Source organism: Lepisma saccharinum, chromosome 13, assembly GCF_977018435.1.
Source record: "Lepisma saccharinum chromosome 13, izLepSacc3.1, whole genome shotgun sequence".
NCBI classification, from domain to species: Eukaryota; Metazoa; Arthropoda; class Insecta; order Zygentoma; family Lepismatidae; genus Lepisma; species Lepisma saccharinum.
In genome coordinates this window covers 71,441,993-71,466,955 of record NC_139241.1, presented here as the reverse complement: position 1 = coordinate 71,466,955, position 24,963 = coordinate 71,441,993, and the positions used below count along the sequence as shown (strand labels likewise).

The 24,963-nt window shown below is 38.2% G+C and overlaps 1 protein-coding gene across 1 annotated transcript in view; it reads right to left on the bottom strand.

Moving 5' to 3' along the window:
- The window catches only part of Cad74A (cadherin 74A), a 111,730-nt gene extending 88,064 nt beyond the window's left edge, over positions 1-23,666 (bottom strand). The window contains exon 1 of the mRNA XM_083134428.1: positions 23,520-23,666. The gene's annotated coding sequence lies outside the window, so the exon portion shown is untranslated. The remainder of the gene's footprint in view (positions 1-23,519) is intronic.
- Positions 23,667-24,963: the final 1,297 nt, after the last annotated feature.

The following is a 24,963-nucleotide window of genomic DNA, read 5'->3' as shown; positions in this document are numbered from 1 at the left end:
ACGCATAACGATCACACAGTCTTTTAAAAGGTGATTTTTACCCACGTAAATTCATCGTCTGTTGCAATGGATACGACAGCGCTCCTAGCGGCATTGATGTCAATTATCGTTTTCCGGGGCACGTCGCAAAGGAAGGCGTGGCCTACACCCACCTACGCTACAGTGAAGGTCACTTGCTAGCAGAGAGAGGAGGGAAGAGTGCAATGGATTTGAGTGCTGATTCGGGGCTAGCTCCGTTGCGTCGCGTTCGATCTCGCGTGTTGTTCTGAAGTGTTTTGGTGGCTTTCATTCGCTATGTTTGAGTGAGTTTGGCAGGGTTGATGTTCGAACACAAATTGATGAAGGACATAGGCTGTCAATTACAAGACACAATGAATTTGTCCGGAAAGATAGGCATATATTAAATAGAATTATCGATTGCTTAAAATTCTGTGTCGACATGAACTTGCTCTACGAGGACATAATGAAAGAGAACAATCTGTAAACAGAGGCATCTTCCCAGATTTATTATCCCTTCATAGAAGAGGGAAAACTAAAGAGGGAACTTCGTGTTCTTTATTGTAGTGAAGAGTTGAAAAACATAAACTCTATCAGTAGATTGCATTCATTTTTTATTTAAAATTATTTGGAGGGTACCTTTTCAGAAACAGTAAAAATGACAAACATAGTTTTAATAACTCCAGTGACAACAGCTGAATCTGAACGATGTTTCAGCACATTGAAGCGTATTAAAACCTACTTAAGAAATGCAATGGGACAAGACAGACCAAATGCCTTGGCACTTGCTTACAATAGAGATAGAATACATTTCAAACATAGAGGGCTTCAACGAAAAAGTAATAACAAAATTTGCTGAGCAGAAGAACAGGAGTCAACGTTCGTAGAAAGGTATGTTTCACAACAATACCTGTTTCTTTTGTAATCATGTGAATTGTCATTATATTTTAAATTCTTTAAAAAAATAAGTCCAGTTTTGTAGTTTAGAAGAAGATAAATACCCGTTTTTTTGTAATTCATGTAATTTATCATTACATTTTAAATTCTTTCAAAAAAGTAAGTCCAGTTTTGTAGTCTAGAAGAAAAACATACCTTTTTTTTGTAATTCATGTGAATTGTCATTATATTTTAAATTCTTTAAAAAATAAGCCCCGGCCAAATTTGAGGTCACGAGACGCCACTGCTATCCAATATTTGTAAATACACGTGCATTCAATTCGCAAGCGTGTAATGGAAGTTTGAAACCTCTGAGTTTTCATTAGATTCGGCTTCCCTTTACTTGCAGTAAATATGAGTCCCATTTCCGCATCAGAGGTGACATGTATATAATTGCACTAAATGTACACAGGATTTGTGAATGAGATTCTGTGCCCCAGGTTTTGAACGCATCAGTGTATTGTAAAACAGTGAGTTGGAATGTAGTGTTTCTTTCCCCAGCAAGGCATCATAGTGTCTGACTAGATTTTACAATTACTGTGATATATTTAGCCTGGAGATGCCACTCATCCGCACAAAGTTGAGCATAGCTCAAAACATTAAAAACCTTGAAGAAAAACAGAGAAATCAGGACCCATTAATCGTCTTGTTCTGTTAAATAATCCTCGTTCATGGAGCATTTGAAATAAAAGCAAGACCAAAGTGTTGTTCTACAATATATCTGACAAGAGAGCGCGGCCAGTTTGTTTATAAATCCTGCAAAACTTCGACATTATCAGTTTCGCAGTTGTGCTTCTGGCAAGCGCCGAAGCGTGGCGCTGTATTCGCTACAGAAACCAAGTAGTGCATGTAGTTTACCAGTGAACATTTTACGGTTTCTTAGCAGCACATTTCTCGCTATTTAACTCGCTAGTTCAAGTTTGTATTTGAGAGACAATTTCTCCACATACGTCAAAGTACTTTATTCGTTTGGCGATCGAAATTCTGGAATGAGATCGTACTGCCATCGTCTCGCGTTTGATTTTGAGTCAAAATTTCAGTCGTTGCAAAAAGAACAATTGTCTCACAAAAACTGAAATACAGATGAACCTGATTTTAATGAGTAAATTGTGTGCGAGTTCCTCTCAAAAGAGAAAGAAACACTGCTTATAGGACTTTTGTCATTAGCGCATAAGAAAACGAGTATTATACGAGCTTCATTAGGGTAGAAATAGAAATACAGTATCAGAAGATAAGTAGCGGAAGTTAGGAATGTTTTATCTTCTACAGAACTTCTTCCTAAGTGCTAGAGATCATCTTTTGTACATAAAATAGGAAGTAATGGATTGAAATTTCATTTTATCTCATTCTATTCTTCGCAGGAAGTGGCTTCAAGGTCTTCTCAACAGTCACTACAGTAGCAATGGCTTAGAATTTCTCTGAGTGTCAAACTCTCTTCTTCAATAAAAATGGCAGAGACATTTGGAAATGAACAAAGCCTGGAATGGCATATGGATTCTTACTGCATATAAATTGCTTCTAAAAATGAAACAATAAGTCAGACTGCCGTCATTCATCTAGAAAACGGTGTAAGCTCATGCAAATGCGTGGCCTTGTGACACTGTACGAATTAAGCTTCGTGATTTGGGGGAAGATGCCCACTCAGTGGTGTACTAGTGATTTTATTTTGGGAAGTAGTTTGTTTTGTACATGCAAATCTTTATATATGTTACCAGCCAGTAAACTTAACTATTGCCTTGCGATTCTAAGTGCCATAGAACACAGGTTCTAACAATGGCGTGCATACAAGATAGCTACCGAAGCACTGCTTCGGTATGCAATTCGAATTTAGCATAATTCCAAGGATACTTAGACTCCCCGAAAGTGTCGAGAGGCATTTTTGCGGAGCCCGTGAAAGACTCAAATGCCGCAAAGCAGTGGCGTGCGGTGTTTTTATCAAGGCAAGCCTGCCCCTTGATGTACTATTGTTTATCTAAAAATTATATATTCAGTGCTTCGGCTATCTAAATGGCCACTGCACGTTACTGGGTTCTAAACTAAGCCATTAAATCTCTCAGATAACGTTTACACGTAATTTATATACACTTGATATATTTACATTCTAAGAAAATCCAAACTCGTACACAAAAAGAGCTAGCGAACTAGGAACACCGCAAACTTGCCAGGTTCAAATTCATTTCCATATAAACTACCTACAACTATCTTGTGAACACTGATACATGCTCGATGAGGTTGGTCAGGTAGAGAATTATGTCCTTCTTTAATCCACAAGCCTGCATACTTTTCGGCAGAGAAATGTTTGTTGACTGTACCCCATTAATAATGTACTCGAATGATTTTTAGTTGTGTTTGACCGTTAATTCGCACACTGCCATGTGGTAGGAAATATTGTCATTTCCGTTCAGCCTAAAATTAGTCCAATAGCGGACTTGTCAAATCTCTGTTTCTTGAAATAAAATTTTGCGATTTTCCTTTGTTAAAGGCAAATATTATACGATTTCTGTCAATAACCCAGCTATCATGAACGCACAAAAAAAAGTGTTTCCGTTGATCTGCACACGATATTGAAGACAATCGTGATTTATGCAATCCTGATTTTTTTAGTACGAAGATTGTCCGCTGGCGGCGTTACGTAAGGGCTATAAATAATGCAAGAGCTTTGAAACCTTCTTCCAGTTTTCTCAGCGAAAGTTTTAGGCGGAATCATGCCTGTTTCTCTACCAACGCACGATCGGAATTGTAAAATTTATCTCTTAGAATTCGGTTCCGTTTATGAAATATCCACGCAAAGCTGCAAGAAGCGAAAAAGAAGAAAAGAAGTCTCATTAGCATGTGTCGCCGTGCAATAAAACGTTCGCTCGAAGGCAGACACTTCAGTTTCCACGTTTAATGTCTATGGCTCCAACTTAACGGCAAAAATGCCGTACTTTTTCCCACAGGTTGGAGATCGCCATGCGATTCTCAGTTCTATGACCTTGTAAGACAGAGAAAGTGGAATGGCGCCTTTGGGAACACAGCTATGCTTCTTGCAACTTCATATAGCATGAGAAAAAAGTAATGATTTTCTCCCAGTGTAATGGTACAATACAATTGTGCAGCTTGTCATAGTCTCATAGCGGTGCTATTCAGATGCGCATTTATTTTATCAGCTCGCTGGGTACTCTCTTAAGTACGTTATTATGGCATGTTTACGCATAACAGAATTACAGTAAACAAGTATGTGCATCATAACTGTTTGGTGTGAGCAGCAACTATTTCAAGGAATTCATTGGTTAATATCAGGGCCGGACTGGAACTGCCAATTGGGAGGTGGTAATTTTCTTTGAGAGGGCGCCACAAAAAATCGTCGATTATAATGGCCCAGCATTACAGTAAAGGCTGAATTGAGATACACATTTTTTTTATATAGGATTTATTAAAAGTAGGCGCAAGAAATTCAAGGGATTATTACAAATACAGATAATGTCAAGTAGTTTCACTAGAGTTACAACGTACATCAATTTAGCCCCAATAATAAAATTTAAATATACATTTAATAAAATACAGCTTAAATAACTTGTGACGCAACAACACGTGAGGGGGCTTACCTACTGACCTCCCTCCAAACCTGCCGAGGTGGGAGGTCATCCAACCAGTTACGGAGTGACTGCAACCATTTATTTGCAAACATACCTAAATATGTATGTAATAGTGAGTTAATACTTTCACGGGTGAAGCATGTGCGATAAGACTGTAGGACTAGACCGAGTAAAAATCGTTAGACCCACATTTTGCATTTTCAACATCATCACACGAAGTTATTTTCTAACAGTGTGAGATAATTCTTTATCTACAAAATAAAATGATGTTGATTAATTTATGTGAAAATACTTACTTCAAATTTTCACAAGCGGAATAGAACTGACAACTAGTGTGATTCTGAACACTGTACTTCCTCGCCTGACACAAGGCCAACAAATGAAACAGCGTACACAGCACCAAGTCCGGTGAGTAGGATCATCAGAGGCGCCAATTTCACATAAATATTGGGAGGGGGCAAGGTTAAAAACAATATTTCTAAATACTTCTTGAGGAATTGGGGGGCAGAAAGTGCCTTGTCCACCTAGAGTCTGCACCTACAAAGATCATGACGAGTAAAAATGGAATACAACATCAGTAACATCATTGATTAGCACAGCAGTAAGAAAATTATTATTCACCAGTGCTTTATGTGACCGATTGTGAGCAATAGGACAAAATTGCGTCGAATGTGTGTTTTCGGAAGTGTGCCAAGACGAGAGGGCGCACCAGGATTTTGCCCGGTGTCCCGGTGGGCCAGTCCGGCCCTGGTTGATATCAACGGGAAACGTAGGGTTTTGGTCGTCTAATTTGGTGGTGAAGTTCTACTCTCCGCACCCCTCCAAAAAGAATAAAAGTGGACACATGAATAATATTAATTAGCTGTTTTAATACAATTGGTGTGCAAGCGATGTACTTAATTTACCAGAAATAATAAGCGAAAGATTGATTGTTTTTGTTTACTTCGCTTTTCTTCCCCTTTTGGATAATCGCGAAGATGAGGATGGGGGTGATATGATGAAATTGATGAAAGGACACTCACAAAGAACACCTATGCCCAGGCCGGGATTCGAACCCTGGACTGAGCGGAAGACTGTCATTGCCCGTAGTAATCACATCTTCAGCACTTGCACTTTCTTTGCAGCAAAGCATTACAACATTAAAATCGTTTTTCAGAGCAAGCCAAGCAATAAAAGCTTCACACTGTTCATTTATGCGACAGCGAACTATTCAGTGAAGCATTGCATTGTGTGAAAATGAGCACAAGGTCACATCTCGCAGAAGAATAGATTGTGTAGGATTTACCTGCCTTCGTAAGGCGTATTCGGTGTCGAATGTCCACAGTTTCATGGATAAGTCTTCATTTTCTTTTCGCTCTCGCACGCTGTTGTCTGAACGGCTAGATTGTCATCTTTTCTCATCCGTTGATGATATCACGATGTAGATTCTGACGTCATGGCTCTCTGGTGATTTCTACAGGATTCGTTACCAAGAAAGAATATATCTGATGATGAAAGCGTAGATCAAGTGGCGTGTCTGGGAGAGAAGGGGAATAGTCTCCCTTTATATATGTTATATTCAGGTGCCCTTAACTTTTGAAAAACAATGGGTGGACTCAAAACACTTAAGTTTTAGTTCACAAAAATTCTCATAAAGCCTCCCTTCCATGTATTTAATGCACGCAGGGACGGCGCCAGAAATTTTCGACTGGGTGGGCAGAAGCGCCATATTGATAGATTAGGGTGGGCAGTATAAATGTAAGACCATATAAAGTATATGTGTGTATGTAAGTCGTATGTATCACCCTCTCTCTTACACTCCCGATTCTCCTCTTACATCTTTTCCTTATCCTGTTTTCCTCTTTATTCTTTTCTAATCTATCCTCCCATCTTGTTCCATTTCCTTTCGCTTTGTCTCTGATGGACACAATTATTTCAAGGAAGTGTTTAGCATGTGCAGATTCTAACCACATTATTTCATGCATGTTAATACAGTGAAATAAATGTGAATTAGGTTTAAGCTTGTGTTGCAAATACAAGGCACATACTTGATTTTATGTATTCGGCGACAGTGATAGATTCCTTTGATTGGTTGATTTATTTGCTTTATTTTACTTCGCTTTTTGTGCCACTTTTGGCTAATTTGCGAAGATGGGGATGAGTGATGACATAATGAAATTAATGAATGAACACTCACTCACAAACATCCATGCCCAGGCCGGGATTCGAACCCAGGACCGCATCGTAGCACGATGTGCTAACCACTCCACCACGGGAGCCGGAGCGACAGTGATAGAAAGTGCGATGGTAGACAATCGTGAAGTTTCTCGTAATTGAAGACATGTTCCTGAGCATAGTATTTTCATTGTATGAGTTTTTGACTAAAAGAGTTTTCTTACTCCTTTGGGGATCACTTTTCTTAGCTTACAAGGTTTGCACAACTGACAAATCTATCTGAATGTTTGTAGTAGCGGCGATTGGGTGCCAACATTTGAGGGGCAAGGACAATATACTTTTTTTTTTATAGAAAAGGCTTAGCATAAAGAGGACATAGTGCGGGTGCAAAAAGTGGCAAAATGTGGCGGGGTTACTGCATCCCCCACTTCCCGCTCCTCCTAATCGCCGTCACTGCATGTTTGGATTAAAATGAACGTCTTATTAGGAATGATTTAAAACACACACGGAAAACAAATTCTTTGTTCACTGTCCATGAAGTATTCCTCGGCTAATGAAAGGCTATTTTGACAAAATATCACTCATCTGTAATAAACAAGTGAGATTGAAAAATCTGTTCAGAATTGAAGAGATTATTAGCTAAGTTGCTATTCCTTTTCTGAACTCCCAAATACACGTATCTAATGCGGGAGAAGCAACACAACACACGTATGGTTACATGAACTTTTTTGAGGTAACAAAATGATTTAGGACACAAGGAATTCATCGAAGTTGATCACCGTAACAGCAATAATTCATCTATTTTTTATAGATGACTTGGGTTGTATGGTGTGACCATTTCGAATACACTAGATTGTCAACCTGTGCAGCATACCCTGGAAACTTAATTATTCTTTCAGGGCAACGAGTCCCTGGAGCCTGGAACCACTGTCAAAGTAATAATTTATGTGGGTTTGTATTTTGAGTGTCAGAATGTATTTGTTTTCGCCCCTTCGTTACTTTCATCTAATCACAATTAAAATGACTTAAAATAAAACAAATCAACCACGACTTACTCTTCCAAAAATGGAGTTTCATTAGCTCGTACCTCTTAGAAAGTTGAGGTGGTAGTTTCAATTGCACAGCTTTTCATTAGTGGATCAAGGCAGCTAATTTCGTGAACAATGACATTATTTTCCGAAAGTCTCAATTTGTCTCAGGCAATCACCCTCTTAAATTGGACGCATCTTCTGTGGTGATAAAATGACACGTTTGGTGCGAGTTCTTTCTGTATATTTTTTCCCAATGGCATAACGCTGTCGCATTATAATGAAGACGTCATGTGTTGAACTCCCCCTTTTCTGGTGGAAGCACAATGCACAATGGTTCGGACTACACGTTAAACTGTAGGTTTAGTCCCGATTAGCCCATCTGAGCATAGAAGTGGGCTTAAAAACAAACTAACAAAATCGTCTTCTGGATACTTCGTGACATAACTTTTTTTCTTTACATCAGCTGCATCTGCAGATTCTGTCGACATTTTCGGCTGATTCGTGTGGCAAACTTTGTGTGTCGAAAGAGGATAAATATGATAAGCCAGTCATTAGCAATTGAATAATTCTGTAGCTTTTTCCATACATAACTGGTTTATTAAAATGAATTCACTTCGGTATTGTAGTGATTATTGTGATTCGTTCTTAGTAGAACGAATATAAAGTTGATATTTCGCATACCATATTGATATTTGAAGATGAGAAGTATATAAAAATTGTAATGAAATAAAAAATAAGTACACTTCTGGAATTTCAATGCAGAGCTAATTAAAACTATACTATACTCTCTAGCAACCCGAAGGTTTATGGCTGCAGAAACACAAGCCTTCCATCTGTTTCTATCCGGGGCAAGATCAATCCAATCTTTCCTATCCTTACCAATTTCTTTTATGTCCATCTCAACGTTATCCATCCATCTTCGTCTTGGCCTTCCTACTGGTCTCTTACCATCAGGTTTCCCAACAAGAATCCTGTAAACTTTTCTTTCCTCTGCCATTCGTGTCACGTGGCCTGTCCATCTAAGTCTTCTTGATTAAATTATTCTAATAATAATAATAATAAAAATAATATTTAAAAAGTCGAAATAATTTATTGTGTTGCTGGAGAATTAACGCTAAGATGATGTTTTTATTTGTTTATTTGGAGATTATTTTAACCATACCCAGGCTGGGATTTATATACGTATGTGGAGGCCCGGAGCTTACAGCACCAAGATCTCACTCCAATCCCCTCTACACAGTTTCAGTTATAACTTCTTGCCAAGTTACATGGTGTGGTTTGCTATTATATTTTTTTACCAAATCCGAAGTACCTAATTTTTTTTTATTATGTGGTACTTTTCAAAGCAGTCTTTTCCAGTCCTCAAGTTTACCCTAAATTCTGATCTAATCTTGATCATACCCTGCAAAATTTTGAGCCTCCAAAGTCTACTAGCTGCTTTTAATCATGGAAGTATTCATTTGATCACAGTTTTTGTTTCAATAGCTGTAGTAATTACTTTCACTTTCTAATGAGAAAATTGGCTTTATATATAAGATGATATGTGAAAATTTCTAGCATAGATAATATTCACAAGTAAAATGTACATGTTACAGAATACACTTATTTATTGACTCATTCATATATATCCAACTATATATACTTATTGAATTTGATAGGGTGGGCAATCGGGTGGGCACAGGAATTTTTGGGTGGGCGCTTGCCCACCCGTGCCCACCCCTGTCGCCGTCCCTGAATGCACGCCAACAATACATCCTTACCTATTTTTTTTTAATGTTGATTTCAATAAGTAATACACCACTAATCACGACAACAAATATAAAAACAACAAGACAAATTCTTGGTCAGAGGTCCCGGGTTCGAATCCCGTCCCTTCATCATAGCATCACTCATCCTCACCTTCGCGATTAGCCAAGTGGCAGAAAAGCGAAGTAAAATAAACCAAATCTATAATGACAAATTATTGGATTGGCTGGGGCTCCGTGGGATGAGTTCATATAAATTTGAGCCACTCATATTAAATAATGCGAAATATGATAAAAAATATAGGACTTTTCTCTTATTTTACGTCGCTTTTCTACCTACTGTGATGATCCCGACGATAAGGAATAATAAACTAATGAAATGAATGATGAGGCAAACACAACATACGTAAGGATGTCGAATCGACCCTTCTTAATAGAAATGTTTGATACATTGTTGGGAAGGGAATGAATCAAGGATTCCAGAAATGTAAAGTTTAAGGTGAGGAAACAATTGGAAGTGGAAAAAAAGTAGTATTAATTGCCCCCCGATTCCGGGCTCCGCCCCTGGGGTAATTGACCTACCGCTACCGCGGCCCCGCCTTTTTCTATAGAGTCCCTTTGAATGAAAACATGAAAAAATACGAATGAAAACATGATTTTTTTTAAAAAAAAAAGTTGAATCCTAGTGGAAATTCGCATATACCGGGTGATTTTTTTAACCTGAATCATTTGAATATCTTGAAAAAAATCATTCTACAAAAAAATGTTCCAAATAAAATGTTGATAGTTTGGAGGGGGAAGTATAGTGGTGCAACAAAAGAACCCCCCTCCCCCTCTTGTGGGTGGGGCGGGGGGCAACTTTGAAATTTCAAATAGAAACCACTATTTTTTATTACAGATTCGGATTTTACGTAAAAAATACATAAGTTTTGTCTGAAACATTTTTTTCGATTCGTGATAGATGGCGCTATAATCGACAAATTTTCATTCCTTGAATGTTTACACTTTAAAACTAATGTATTTCATTTCGCAATTAATTTAAATTAAAAAAATAAAACATTATTCCCGTTGAAAACCAAAGTTCGACCTGGCAATACTGTCTGTTTACAACATGGATTAGGTTCAAGGAAACCAGCCATGGCAAGTAATGTAGTAGTATTCTTTATATAATTTCATAGAAATGTAACTTCAAATTGAGAAATGCACAGTGGCAATTCGAAGTGTTAAATAGTACGTACTATTAGCGCACAATATTTTTTTTACTTTCAAACGGAAAAACACAAGGGTCGATTGTGCAGTCTAGCCTTATACATCTATATTCTATATCTTCTGCTAAGGATTCGAACCCGAGACTGTTGGGTTCATATCGCGGTAAGCTTGCCACTTTGCCACGGACAGTGAAAACATAAACAGCGGTTCTGCGTTGTCCTGCATTTTAGTTGTTGAAGAAGTGTAATAAGTAAGTACTTTGTAATCTTCTTTGCTGCAATCTTTTTTCTGCGAAGTGTCCATGGGCGTCGGGAAGGGGAGTTCGTCGAACGGGTCCGTCATAGAAATTGAAATCGTTCATTTCAAGTTACAAAAAAGTAGAAGCATTGTTATTTTTAGTGTTAATGACAGAAATAAAGTTCATTTAATTAGTATTCGAACAGAATAACCAAAGTAAAAATTTACACTAGATCGAAAAGAAAAGTGTGTAAAATCAGGAACCAGGTATTATTTTCATATTCCACCCTTTAATCCATATAATTAATGGTTCCACAGTTTTTAAAATTACAAAAATTGTAGAGGTCGGACAACATAAATTTTATGAGTAGAATTTCTCCTAACTATTAAAGCCTTTTCTTCAACGTGATGTGTAAAAAAAGGGGGGAAACGGTTGTGCTACTTGTCTGGTGGATCGAGTACCGAAGTCTCCCCATTTTATGTAAATAATAATAAATTTGAAATAATATTTGTTTATTTTTATTAGTTGTAATATTTTATTGTAAAATAACAATTATAGCCATGCTAATAAAAATTATTATTTCTACTATTCAAGTCTTATCAATGGTCTAACCCCCCGCCCCCTAAAACCTGCTGGCGACGCCCATGCCTCCCACGGGCCTCGTCTTGAATTGCCAACTATAAAGTACTAGGGAGACGAAATCGCACTATCGCCAAAAACAATTGAAGGGGCTCTTTGTGAGGCTATCCAACAACAGGCAGTACGCTGAAACTCGATTTCTTTCCTTCAATGCCTGGCGCTGTTTTCGTGGTCGGCCGTAGCCAGCTTCGCATCATGTGCCTGGGCGACGGAGCGTCACGTCGGATGGCTTCAGTGACGTCCAATAAAGAGGCCTGTTCAGGTTCCCTTTGACTCCGAACGTCTCAATCTGTTTTTTGGAAGCACCGAGTTTCTGCCACGAGAAGTGAAAGCGCCAGGATCAGCTACGAGCCTGTTGGAGTCGCAATTTCGGAAAGATCTGATATATGTCGGCTATCTAGCTAGCTATCTTTTTGGGAGAAAAGGTTTTGTTGTAACAACATAATAAAGCAATTACTGTAGTTTTCACTTCAAATATACTTTACTAAGGATAATATCGAAAACACACACAAAGTAGCATAGGCGTAGCTACGGGGTGTGCCGGGTGTGCCTAGGCACGCCCTAATGGCTGCTTTATCAAAGAGAATTAAAGACAGATATTTCAATAAGAGAGAAAATAAGCGGCAGTTTGTAAGAAGTTGAAAATGTCATTACTTGGTACAAACGTGTGCATTATCGCTGATGAAACGAGTGTGTATAGATTTTCGATTTTTTGATGTCATTGGAGAAAAGATAATTACTGCATTCTACTCTGTACTACAGCGCTTTTCTTCTATACCTGTGAGAGAGAGCTTTCTTCAAGCTTACCCAAGTTAAAACTAAATTAAGAGCAACTCAGAAGCAGGATAGATTGGAAGCCCTGCTCTTGCTATTTGTGGAACAGGAAAAAACTTAGTCTATTGATGTAAATGAAGTTATTGATGGGTTTAAGAACATTTTACCTTTTGACAGACGTCTCTTGTTATAGATGACGTGTATTTTGATGTATTTGTTTGTAACATTTATGAACATTTGGTGTGTGTGTAATTTCTATGCAATTTGATTTTTTTCTACCACATATATTCAGAAAATTTCAACACTGTCATTTAGTGAATTTATATTCCTTTACAAACATCAGTGCAGTTAAAGAGCCAAGTGATTGTGTTGCAAAATATGCTATTAAAAAGGTACAAGACCTCATTTTTTCCTTTGTGCACACCCAAATATAAAGTTCTAGCTACTCCTATCCAAAGTACTGTGTTTGTATTGCATGCTTTCTCTCTCTCGCTGCCATTAACAGATCTACGCCAATAACAATATACACGACACAACAAAAGTAAAACAAGACTGCAAGACAAAAAAACTGTGAAATCTATTTGATTTGTATTAATAGAACGCAAAAGCTAAACATACTTCAACTATTTCGTAATTTATTAACATCTTTAACCAGTTAGTAAAGAAATTAGTTCCTTACTTTATAAATATCTGGTAGGGCCAACCTCGACTAACCTGCCTCGGCGATTCATACACACACGCACACACTCTACCTAAAGTTTCCCACCCCCCTTTCCATTTATCACAAATCTCAATTTATGGTCATTTCGGCACTAATCTTAGTAAAAACGACCTTACAGGTGGAATATTCTGGATAAATCTCTAGTCTGGCTGAGCCTAACAGCATTTTCTTTAAAAAATAAAAAATAAATTCTTGCCAACAGACTGGCACAAAGAATTGGATGGGTGCATTTTTTTGCATATTGGGGATAATATTTACACAAGTATTCAAATTATGTTGCCTTTTTGTTTAGCTGCTATACTTTGCTGTGAGAAAATGTACCCACCAGATCATAACAATGGGTTCTATTGAAGTGTGACCAGTTTTCTGTCTGTACGTGGTCATAATAATGGTTGAAAGCATAGCTTTTGCAGCCCACCATATATTATCTTCATTATGCAAAACTGAAATTCGTAATTTAAAATTCTCTAAGAGTTCATATATCTGTGAACCAATTACGCTTGACTGTCTTCGATAGATCCACCTTTATGTATTCCTCTCGTTTTAAAACAGCCAAGACCATCTATGCTTATTGACGACCCTTCAGAAGCTTCAGAACACAAAGCTGGCCAAAGGTCTTTTGTAGGCGTAACCAAACCTACTTAACGAATAACCTACATTCGGCGTACAACGGTATTGGCCCAATTGCCGGGCAAGTGAAGTGTAAAATTGTAGGAATTGAGGTTTGGAACGGAACGGAAGGTCATGGAACCCGCATGTCCACCTTTGCCACCGTGACGTCAGACTGATACGAGGCCCTCTATCGAGGAAATGTTGCGGCAGACGAACCGTTACGTCTTTCCGGAAGTTGAGAGGCGAATAATAGCTCTGCCGAGGACGTTCAATGCATGCCTTAGAAATGTCGGAGAAGCAGCGAAGAGAGGTGAAGTTCACACGCATCAGTAACTTGTGGTGACTTGCGAGAAAAGAAAAGTGACGAACAATTTCATATGCAGGAATCTACGCATTCAAACTCAATAACAAATCAACATAAGCTGATATCAGAGGAGGCAATGAGCACTCCAAGAAGAATAAATTATGTATAAAAACCATTGTAATTATGTCAAATCGTAACACATAAGTAAAATACTTTATTCTTGAAAGCATATAGTAGGAATCTGTGTCCCTTTATAATCTATTTCCAACATGAGCATTCGTACAGAAAACAAAAAAACTTTGCATTTCGAATAAAGTTGCTAAAATATTATCGAGAATGAGAGAACCTTGCAAAAATCAGAACGAGACAGATATTTGTAAAATCTAGACTAGACCTATACTTAGTATCTTGTTTCGATACTATCTCTAACTGGGCCTACCCGATGATAACGTCGTCGCCTTGTAATCAAGGAGTCAAGGGCACGATAGCCGGTAGAGGTACAGTGAGATGCATAAGAATTGGTCGGCAAATTGTCCAAGACTACTTTTTGTTATTTTTTCTCAAGGGGGGGTACATGCTTTTCTAGGATTGTAGCTTGTCCACAATGAGACTCCAACATTTCGAAAGTCTATAACTTTTTCATTTCGGATTGTACAGCTGTGATTCCGGGAGAAGCAGAAGCAGAAACTCAAAAAGTTTATGTGGTAACGTTTTAGTGCGCTCAATAGCCGTAGTGGCGATGCAACAATCGATTGTTTGAAAATGGAGATTCCAAACGAGCGTGCACAGGTTCTGTGGTGGTATGGAGAAACAAAATCAGTTATTCAAGTGCAACGAAACTTTCGTCGTGTGTACAATAAAGATTCTCCGATATTCAAGACTATGGGTGCTATTCACCGGATGTTTACATTTCTGTGCTTCCTTGGCGCTGGCGGGGACTGCACTTCCGGTTTTGAAAATAATAACATTGAATTCAATGGTGTAAAGGCAGTGTCTTCGGAAAAGGCGACAATATTTGTGTGGATTTTGGTTCCAACATGAGAGAGGGAACAACCAAGAATTGTTCTCAGGTATCTACGCATCATTTTCAGACAGACCCAATATTGAAAGATCAGTGGATTTAGGCAGTAAACCGAAAAGATTGGACACAAACACGAGGAAGTAGGCTCTGCAGTCGGCACATGATGAAATCAAATGAAAATATTTTAGGTATTTCGAAAATTATAATTGTCTAACGGGCATGTGTTGACTACATTTAAAAGTTGGAACTATTTATAATCATATTATAACGAATTTGCCTTTTGGGTGTTGATAAGCGCTCTCTCCATGGGCGTCGGTAGGTCAGTCAACCCCTCCTCTCCCCCCTCTGGAAATTGGCATCCATCATTTCAAGTTGCAAAATAGCAGGAAGTTCGTTATTTTTATTGTTAATAACAGAAATAAATTTAACTTGCTGAGTATTCGAACAGAGTAATCAATGTAAAATACGCATTAGATCGAAAAAATGAGTGAAAAATACATTTAATCAAAGAATAAATGGTTCAACAGTTTTCAGAATTCGAGAAATTATAATTTTAGACGAGATCACACAATATAAATTTTGTGAGTATTTTTTCTAACTTTTGAAGTCCTTTCTTGAACGACACTTGCAAAAGTTAATAACAAAATACAATAACTGTGCATGTCAGTATAGTAACTATGAAATGTAAAAGTATTAATGGAAAATAGTTGTGCTGGATATTCACTCGGATTCTGGATCGAATAGCATGATAAAAATAAACAACAATAATAATTCGAATAAAATATATTTAATTAGGTAGTAATTATTATTATTATTTATTTTACTGTTGTTATCGAAGTATTCCAATGTTTATAATTAATGCAAGCTTCATTTCAACCTGGAGAAGTCTTTTCAAAAACGAAGTTTATGGTAGATCAACATGGCCTTGGAAAATATTAGTATTGTCCCTTATATCTGCATCCAAACGATCCGAGAAATTGCCAAACCTTTTCTAGGTACCTTTGTTTCCATCACTCAAAAATTTAAATGATCCATTTTGTTTCCGATCTTTTATAAGAAAATGAGTTCGGTGACTATCTGTATTCCACTTGTTTACATTGGAAAATTCGCCAAACCGGATGTTCTTTCCCCGCCATCAATAATCGAATTGTCTGATCGATCATTTTTTGTTTACTCAGGAATAACCCCCCATAAAGAAGTGGTGTGATCAGTTTTTGGCGACCGGCAATGTTTTGAAAGGACACTGTGGTGGTAAACCCAGAATCCAGGAACAGGTTGTAGAAAATGTGCGGAGGTCATTCGAAAGGAGTCCACAGACGTCAGTAAGACAAGCAGCGAGAGAACTTGGTATGAAACGGTCGACAGTTCTTCACTGCTTGTCTTACTGACTTCTGTGGACTCCTTTCGAATGAACCTGTGCACGCTCGTTTGGACCCAGCACTATACTGATACTGTTCAGTGATGAGGCCAATTTTTATGTGTCGGGGGAGGTGAATAAGCAAAATCTGCGATACTGGTCACCCGAAAATCCACATTGGGTAGATCCCAACAAGGTGGCGGGAGGTGAGAAGCTAATGGTGTGGTGTGGTACTTAGGGTTCCCGACTTGTTGGTCCATTTTTCATTGAGGGCAACTTAAATGCAGAGGGCTACTTGCTTCTGCTACGGGAGCAGATCTTACCATTCTTGCTGTCTGAGGATGGGAGCTATCCTGAATGGTTCCAGCAAGATGGTGCCCCACCGCACTATGGAATGATGGTCCGTCAGTACCTGGATCAACAATTCCCTCACCACTGGATTGGTCGCCGAGGGGCTGTGGAATGGCCTGCACGCTCACCTGACCTGACACCATTGGACTTTTACCTCTGGGGCCACCTGAAAGCCATGGTGTATGCTACGAGAATCAGAGATGTGGCCCATTTGCGCACACGCATAATGGATGCCTGTGCTGCAATCTTTCCTGAGGTTCTGCAGAATGTGGTAAGGTCATGGGAGAGACGTTTACACGTGTGTGTTGCGCAACAGGGACGCCATATGTGTTATAACTTTTGTGGTACCGTTATCTCTGCAACAATTAAAGTTAGGTGCAAACAAATGCCATAGTTGGTTTCCTGGTTAAATTCTAGCCCACTTTGATGTGTCGCACGACCCCCTTCCCATTTAAAATTTTTACGTTGGTTTCAAGATGGCGGACATCAATATGGCCGCTGACCGCGCGGGTGGCGTCAATTTTGTTCATCCTTGCGCGCTGCAGTGCCCCTTGTACCGGGGGTGTTAAGTGACTTGAGCCACCCTGTACAATCGGTACTCACATCAGTAAAACCAATAAACTTTCCTCCTTATGCACGGATCTCAAGACAGTTGACAATTGAGACGTACTAACATGGGATGGTTCGTCCAACATAATTGAAAGAAAGTCTGATTTTTCAGTTTATTTAAATTGTTTTCACTCACGACATCACTAATTGCGTGTATTAGATCATTGCATTGCATGCTTTACAATGATGGGAATAGCACTCGGAAAATTTTTAATCCTGATGATGTCAGAGAAACCCTGCCGTAAACATGGGAGCTGAAGAAAAAGGCCTTTTAAGAACAGACCTTCAAGCGGTCGTCGGGTGTCTTCCGAGCAGGTAGAGAGAGATTCGCACATTTTCTGCGATGACCTGGGCCAGCGAACATCATTGACTTGAATAGGAAACATAGCGCGAGTGTTGGCCACGGGGAATAGTACTGGGCTATCGTTCCGATGCGCTAAACTTAGCGAATCCCTTGCGTGTTTCTAGCCGTTTCATGGTGCCGCTTGGCTTATTTCGCACAAATATGAGAATATTCTGACTTATTTTTTTCTTCTTCTCTAAAATATTTAAAATGCAGTGTTTTTATTATTTTGCTAAGTCATCGGCGCCTCTGCCGTGAACGTTCACCCCGTAGCACTGGAATTTTCCACAGCAACGGTCTTTTGAAAGACAGCTCCCCAACTGGGAAGCTAAAAAACAGGAGAATCTAATATCCAGTAAAAGCACAAGCACATATTCTTACAATCAATAACATATAAAAGTACACACATGGAAACTTATTAATTCACCCTACACCTTGTAGCTGGCCAATAATTAATTAATACAATACCACAAACCAATAATGATCAATCTTATCATTACAAACATTAATCAAGAACTTTATTTTTCGTCAATTGCATCTAACTCCTCGTTTTTTATTATTCAATAAATGTTCAACTCTTTATCTATTTGACATTCATTTCCTTGCTAGGGCAGCTGTTGTTACACACATTTTGAAACGCTAGATAATGAATACGTGCTGTTAAATCTCTATTATTTTTACAATCCATGTAATAAATAACTAACTAACTAACTCTCTAGCCTTCTTAAACCCGAAGGTTCGTGGCTGCAGCAACACAGGCCTTCCATCTGTCCCTATCCTGAGCAAGATCTATATACTCTTTTCCATCCCTACCGATTTCCCTTAGGTCCATCTCAACATTGTCCCTCCATCTTCTTCTTGGCCTTCCTACAGGTCTCTTACCATCAGGTTTCCCAACAAGAATCCTGTAAACTCCTCTTTCCTCTCCCATTCGTGCCACATGGCCTGCCCATCAAAGACTTCTTGATTTAATCATTCTAATAATATCTGCTGGACATGAATACAAATTATGCAGTTCTAAATTATGTAACCTTATCCACTCACCTGTCTCCTCATCCCTTTTTAGGTCCAAATATTTTACAATCCATGTAATAATAACAATACAATAAGTATTTACATATTAAATTAATATCATTTAATTTTAATTACATATCATTTTAATGTTATTATTTATTATTATTTTTATTATTATGAAGACACTTGGTCGGACCCTCCCCCCCCCCGAAATGTATTTCTAGATACGTCAATGCCGAACTTAAATACAGGGTAATTGAAAATGAATGGTGCAACTTTACACAGTTAGTTATTATGACGTTACTATTTATGATAGAAAATCATAGAAGGCATCAATATAAAGAAGAACTCTGGAAGTTTTACTCACATGACTCACATTATAAAGATTCAACATGGGAACCACGTATAACGCGGAAAAGGTCCAAGCACGAGACAGCAAGTCGTTGTCATCGGTTTCGAAGGCATTAACAATTCGCAGATGGAACTTTTGCCAATCTTTCTGAAAGGTGAAACATATGCATTACTACCGAAAAGCATGCGGAAATGTCACCTTTGTCATTGAATCAGTTCTCGATAGCTCAAACACAGAATACGCCTTGTACTGGTCACTAGCCATTTTGCGACACTGGCGATCCTGGTGGATCATCGGCTAAGCAGAATAAGCCCGCTAAGTGGGAATAAAACTTCCAGAGTTATTCTTTATATTGATGCCTTGTCTGATTTTCTATCATAAATAGTAACGTCGCAATAACTGTGGAAAATTGCACCATTCATTTTGAATTACCCTGTATATTGGTGGCAACAGGACGCTCCCTTTGATGTTAATGTGGAATTGCAGTTGAAATAGCACCATCTTTGATGTCTTGTTACACCACTTGCTGTAAAACCACACCAAATATCTAGGCCTTAATACGCGATTAGCTGCTATATTACAACAATTAGGGTTAGTAATTTTATGGACACAAAAGTATGGATGTTATAAATAGTAACAAAAGGAACAACGGTACAGAGGGGGAGGACGATAAGAAACAAGATAACAGTCAGATAAAGTGAACAGGACATTTTACACTTTCTTTCATAATGATCAGTGAGCGTAAGTCCTGTCAATTATAATACTGATAATTATCAGTTTAATTCCTTGTCTAATAACTAACATTTTGATGTACACTAATTGGTAATTGTTATGTAACCGTTTTATAACCAATCTCCTTCCTCTATTAAGATTTCCGTTTTTAAGTCATTTGTTCTGTGGTGTGAAACTAACCAGATTCTGTTTCGCAAAGAAAATGCCGAGAAAATAAATTTCGCTTCGTAAGAATGCATTTCTCTTTGCGAAAATCTAGATTGGAATATAGTAACTCAAATGACAAAGATGTCATTACTTAATATCCTGCAGGTGCACACGCCTCACTTGATCCACCAACCCATCTGAAACCCTGGCGAGGGAGCCGTGGCGCTAGTGTCGCTACGGATAAGCCTGTAGTTCTCATATTTTCCCGAGGTTTCAGAAAGCTTGTACTGCCACAGTTTCGCTTCTTTATACTTTTTTGTCCAATATTACACATTAAATTGCTTTTATGTAGAATTTTCTATTTCTTCGTGCAATTAGCCTTTAATTCTTCTTAGTGAGGGTGGAAACTTTTGTAATTAATTTTACAAAACGTTAAAATGAATTAATCAAAATTGCACTATAAATTACAGAGTTGCAATTGACAGTAAACTTTATACTCAGTTGACTGATTGACTCGGTTTATTTTAGTTCGCATTTCTGCCACTTTTGCCTTGTGAGGATGAGTGATGATATTTGAAATTTTGATTGATTGATTGATTGATTTGGTGTCTTAAGTGCACTTTATGCACAGTGAGGCTAATCGGGACTGGACCTACAGTTTAAAGTGGGATCCGAACCACTACGTGCCTCTACTGGCTATCGAACCTGGGTCCCCTTGATTACAAGGCGACGACGCTACCACTGCGCCATCGGGGAGGCCGTTGAAATTGTTGAAGGGACAATCACAAAGAGGCCGGGAGTCGAACCCGGGACGCGCTGTGCTAACTACTCCACCAAGCAGGTCGGCTCTTACTACTCCACTACTAGGAATGGTATCGATACTAAGGCTTTGTTTCGAGTTGTCAATTACGATCTCGATCTCGTATCGATTTATAAACAGTCTCGTTCTCGAACTCTCGAAAAACTGATTTTCATCCTGAATGTATAAAACCACGCAACACTAGCTCACAATTTCAACTAATTGATTAACCTCGTAATTACAATTAAAAAATATATTGCCCATGTGTTTTGTGGTTGTATATAAAATGTTATTTTCGAGGACTCGTAACGCTAAACCGAAAAACTTGAACTTAGATTAATAACAGATGTAGCGGAGTGATTAACACAGCGAGCTTACGGCGTCAGGGGGCTCGGGTTCGAATCCCAGCCTGGGCATGGGTGTTCTCTGTGTGTGTCCCTTCATGAATTTCATCATATCATCACTCAGCCTCATCTTCGCGATTAGCCAAAAAGTGGCGGAAATGCAAAGTAAAATTAACCAAATCAATTCATGACCTCTATACGCTGTGAAAGTGTGTGTGTGTGTGTGTGCGACGACACACTCAATGAGTTGTTTATACTATGTGTTTCGACACTGCTAAGTCTCGTCTCGTCAGTATTTATGTATGAGTACGTCACTTGGGTGTAATATTCAAAGCGGTTATACACAATACAGAGAGATGACGTCATGAATGAGCACGAGATCACTCAAGAAAGGTTGCAAGTTTTTGGTAATATCCAGGCAGACTAAAATTTTAACGATAAAATATCATAAATTTTAGGACAATTCCGTAGTGGGCTTGAACCCATCTTGGCTCCCCCTGTGAGAACGCCATCAATACAAGATTCGAGTTCCACTATGAGAGGAAAATACACTAGACAGGTCATCGCAAGAGCTTGTGTTCAAAAAAGAATATTGAGATAAATTTTGTAACAAAGGAGGACGAGACGGCTGACCTAAGATTGAGAAACAATGATTAGGATCTGAAAATGATGATGAAAGAATGAAGAAGGCCACGTCTCAACACTAGGACCAGGTGACTTGAAATTGTTTTCACTGTTCAATAGCGATCGGTCGAGGGCAGGGTCTTCCTAGATGTTGCCAAAAACAACTTTGCCTACAAACGCTACTGATTTAGGAACGCCTTTGATCTGTCTGGCCGCGGAAAGCAAATCGAAAGGGCAATAATTCAATGCGGGAATGTAAAATAGATAAAGAATATAATATTTATTGAATAAGACAAAAATGATGTTAGATCCTGTTGACGAGAAGTAAAGTTTCTGATTTTATGCATATTATTATAAACAGCAGTGTGCATAAAGTCGTATTATCCCAATAATAATTGTTGCCTTGCAATACGTTCGGCAGAAATAATCCTCGATTAAACAAATGTTAAATAACTATTTTCATTATTTAATTTTAGTACTTGGTAAGTCTTTCTGGGGGGGTGCGGAACCCTTGGCCTCCCCCCTAAATACGTCCTTGACTGGCACATACTTATAAAATGTACAGTGGGATCCATGAGTATCACTGTGCAAATTGTCCATCACCATGTTCGTGCAGTTTATTTGATCCAACAAGAGCTTCAAGAATTAAAAGATAACTCAAAACAAGCTGTTGACAACTTTTGCACCAGCATACATAAAAATCCATTGCTTAAAAACATCTAGGATGTAAGAAAAATATTAATGAAAATAGTCATGGACAATTTGCCGAACAATACTAGTGGATCCCACTGTACCACTTTATGTGAACAGGAGTGTACTTTGACGTGTATATTCGTGCTTCGTTCTTCAAGATCCTGTTCATATACCGCATTTAATAACGCAATGTTAAATGCACAAATGCCCTGAATCTTACTTTTGACATAAAGCATCTTAATATTCCAGATCCCGGTAAAACAAGTTTCACATTTGGATAAATGTTGACATCGGTAAAATATGTATCTACTTATGATCGCTATTCATTAGGTCATGCAAGTTTGCATGGGAATCTATCAACAAATAGTAGTCAGAAACTGCAATAGGTGAAAAAATCAAAATTTACACATTCATGGTTTTGTCAACGATGTACAATGTGACAATGTTTAGCCATCGAATCAGTAGAATGATCCTGCATTGTTCTAAAGATAGATAAAATAAATTCTAACATACGCACGATATTAAATCTCCCAAATTGCCTAGATTTCTTCACAGATCTCAACATGTGAACGCAGTACATGATATTTTCAAATGTTACATTTCAAGTGAGAATAGACAGTTAAAATTTGCAAAACCATAGTTATAATTATAGGTTATAATTATTTTCTGCTACAGCGACATCTATTCAAATCTTTTGTTACTAACTCATCAAAACCAAATGTTTACATTTTTCTCATCCTTTGAAAAAGATACGTTGTTTTAACCCGGTAATGTTTACGCTTTGTAATCAACTACGTAAGCTCCGTCTAGGAATTCATATTCATCCAGCGTTTAAAAGCTGTCCTGCGGGTCATTTGGTTGCATACATTGTTTCGCTATCGAAACCGTTCGGCCATGACGTTTTATGATCACTTCCTGAAACTGTGTCGCCCAGTCAAATTTACAGCCCAGTGTTCAAATAAATTACCAGTATATAATGCACAATTGTACACAAGTTTTCGGTTTCATTCCACGTTACAAAATGCACATTTGTTAATCTTATTGCTGTCGCAAGTTAGTGTTTTGTTTCGAAGATTTGACAGACGTGCAGTTCGCTAAACGGTACATCAGAGGGCGTGCTTGCATATTTGGGGAAAACTTGTATTGAACACAAGTTTAGTATGATGTCTGCGTTAAAGAGAATGTTAATACTTACGTCTTGAACTGTTGTTAACTCCTCCTTCTTGTTTTCTTCACGTTATGTTCATCTTATTCTTGTTCGCACCGCCATTTCTTCTGAAAGTTAAAAACACACGCACACACCTCCCGTTCACAATACGGCAAAACTCAACAGGTATGCGAAGATCTGAGCAAGTCATTGAACGTCAGTGCCTGAAGGTATATTTCAAGGGGAAAGTGCTGGGCAGTGTTTCCAACGGCAATTGTTGAAAACTGTCCAGATTATATTGCCCGTATCTTTTGGTATGTTTCTTCGATTAAATTTGAACCGAATGCGTTTAGGTGAGTGGATAAGGTGGCAGATTCGTACTCGAAGAGGTCGCAGGTTGAATTACACGGTTACAAATTGTGGTTAACTTTAACGAAAACGAACACTCATGGGAATTTCTACACTACTCAAATTGCAGTAATGTCAAAGGATAGAGTATGAATGGCTAATCAGATAAACATCACAATTATTAATTAATATTCTTGTCATGTTTGCAAGAATTAATTCTAAAAAATTTCTTGCTCGCTTCGCCCGCAATGCAACTGTTATCTGTCTGTCACAAAGAGTTTTTGTTTATAAATTGAATTTTTTAAAAAAACAAATGCAATAGATTCCTCCACGAGTGTTCCTTTATGAGTGTCCCTGAATCCACCCCAATGTTGAGGGGAGGGGGCTGGAGGATGCTATTTCCCAGTTATGTAAATTTTCGTAAAGCATCCCTCAGCTAGCATAATTTGCAAATTTGCATAAGCTCCCCCCTCCTCCCACGTACTGCATTGTCTCCATGTTGATCCATATAACAGCCCTGTAGCTCAATATTTTGGTGCCCTAAGCAGAATTGTGGTCCTCCCCACTACCAAGCACCGATAATTTATGTATCCTATTTATTTATTTATTTTTTTATGCCATGGCTTATGATATTTACATCCTACAAATTTTGAAATGAGGAGATAAAGAAAACTCATAAAAAATTATTATAGGTCATATTTAAAGATTCGTCATTTGCATTTCTGAATTTTAGAAAGAGTTTAGCATATTTATTATTACAGTTTATGCCTTAGCGTCTGAAGAAAATATTTGAAAACGTACTACTACTATCACTTTGGGAAACAGAGAATTCCAGCTATGCGTCACCAGAATATAAGCCTACAACCAAAAGAAGAAAGAAATATTGAGAATATTAATAAAAATAAATAGTACCATTTCGAGTCAAGTTAGGATATCAATTAGTGATAATAATCAGGGTGCGAAATCCTGGGAGGGACGGGTGGATTTCCCCCCACCAACAATCGTGGCGTCAAGAATCCCCCTCACCAAAAATGTCCGGTAGGGAGAGTTTATGTTACACTTACAAGCAACAAAAGATAAGCAAATACTTTTAATTTCATATATACTGTGCTAAGAATAATATCGTATACGTACACAAATTAGT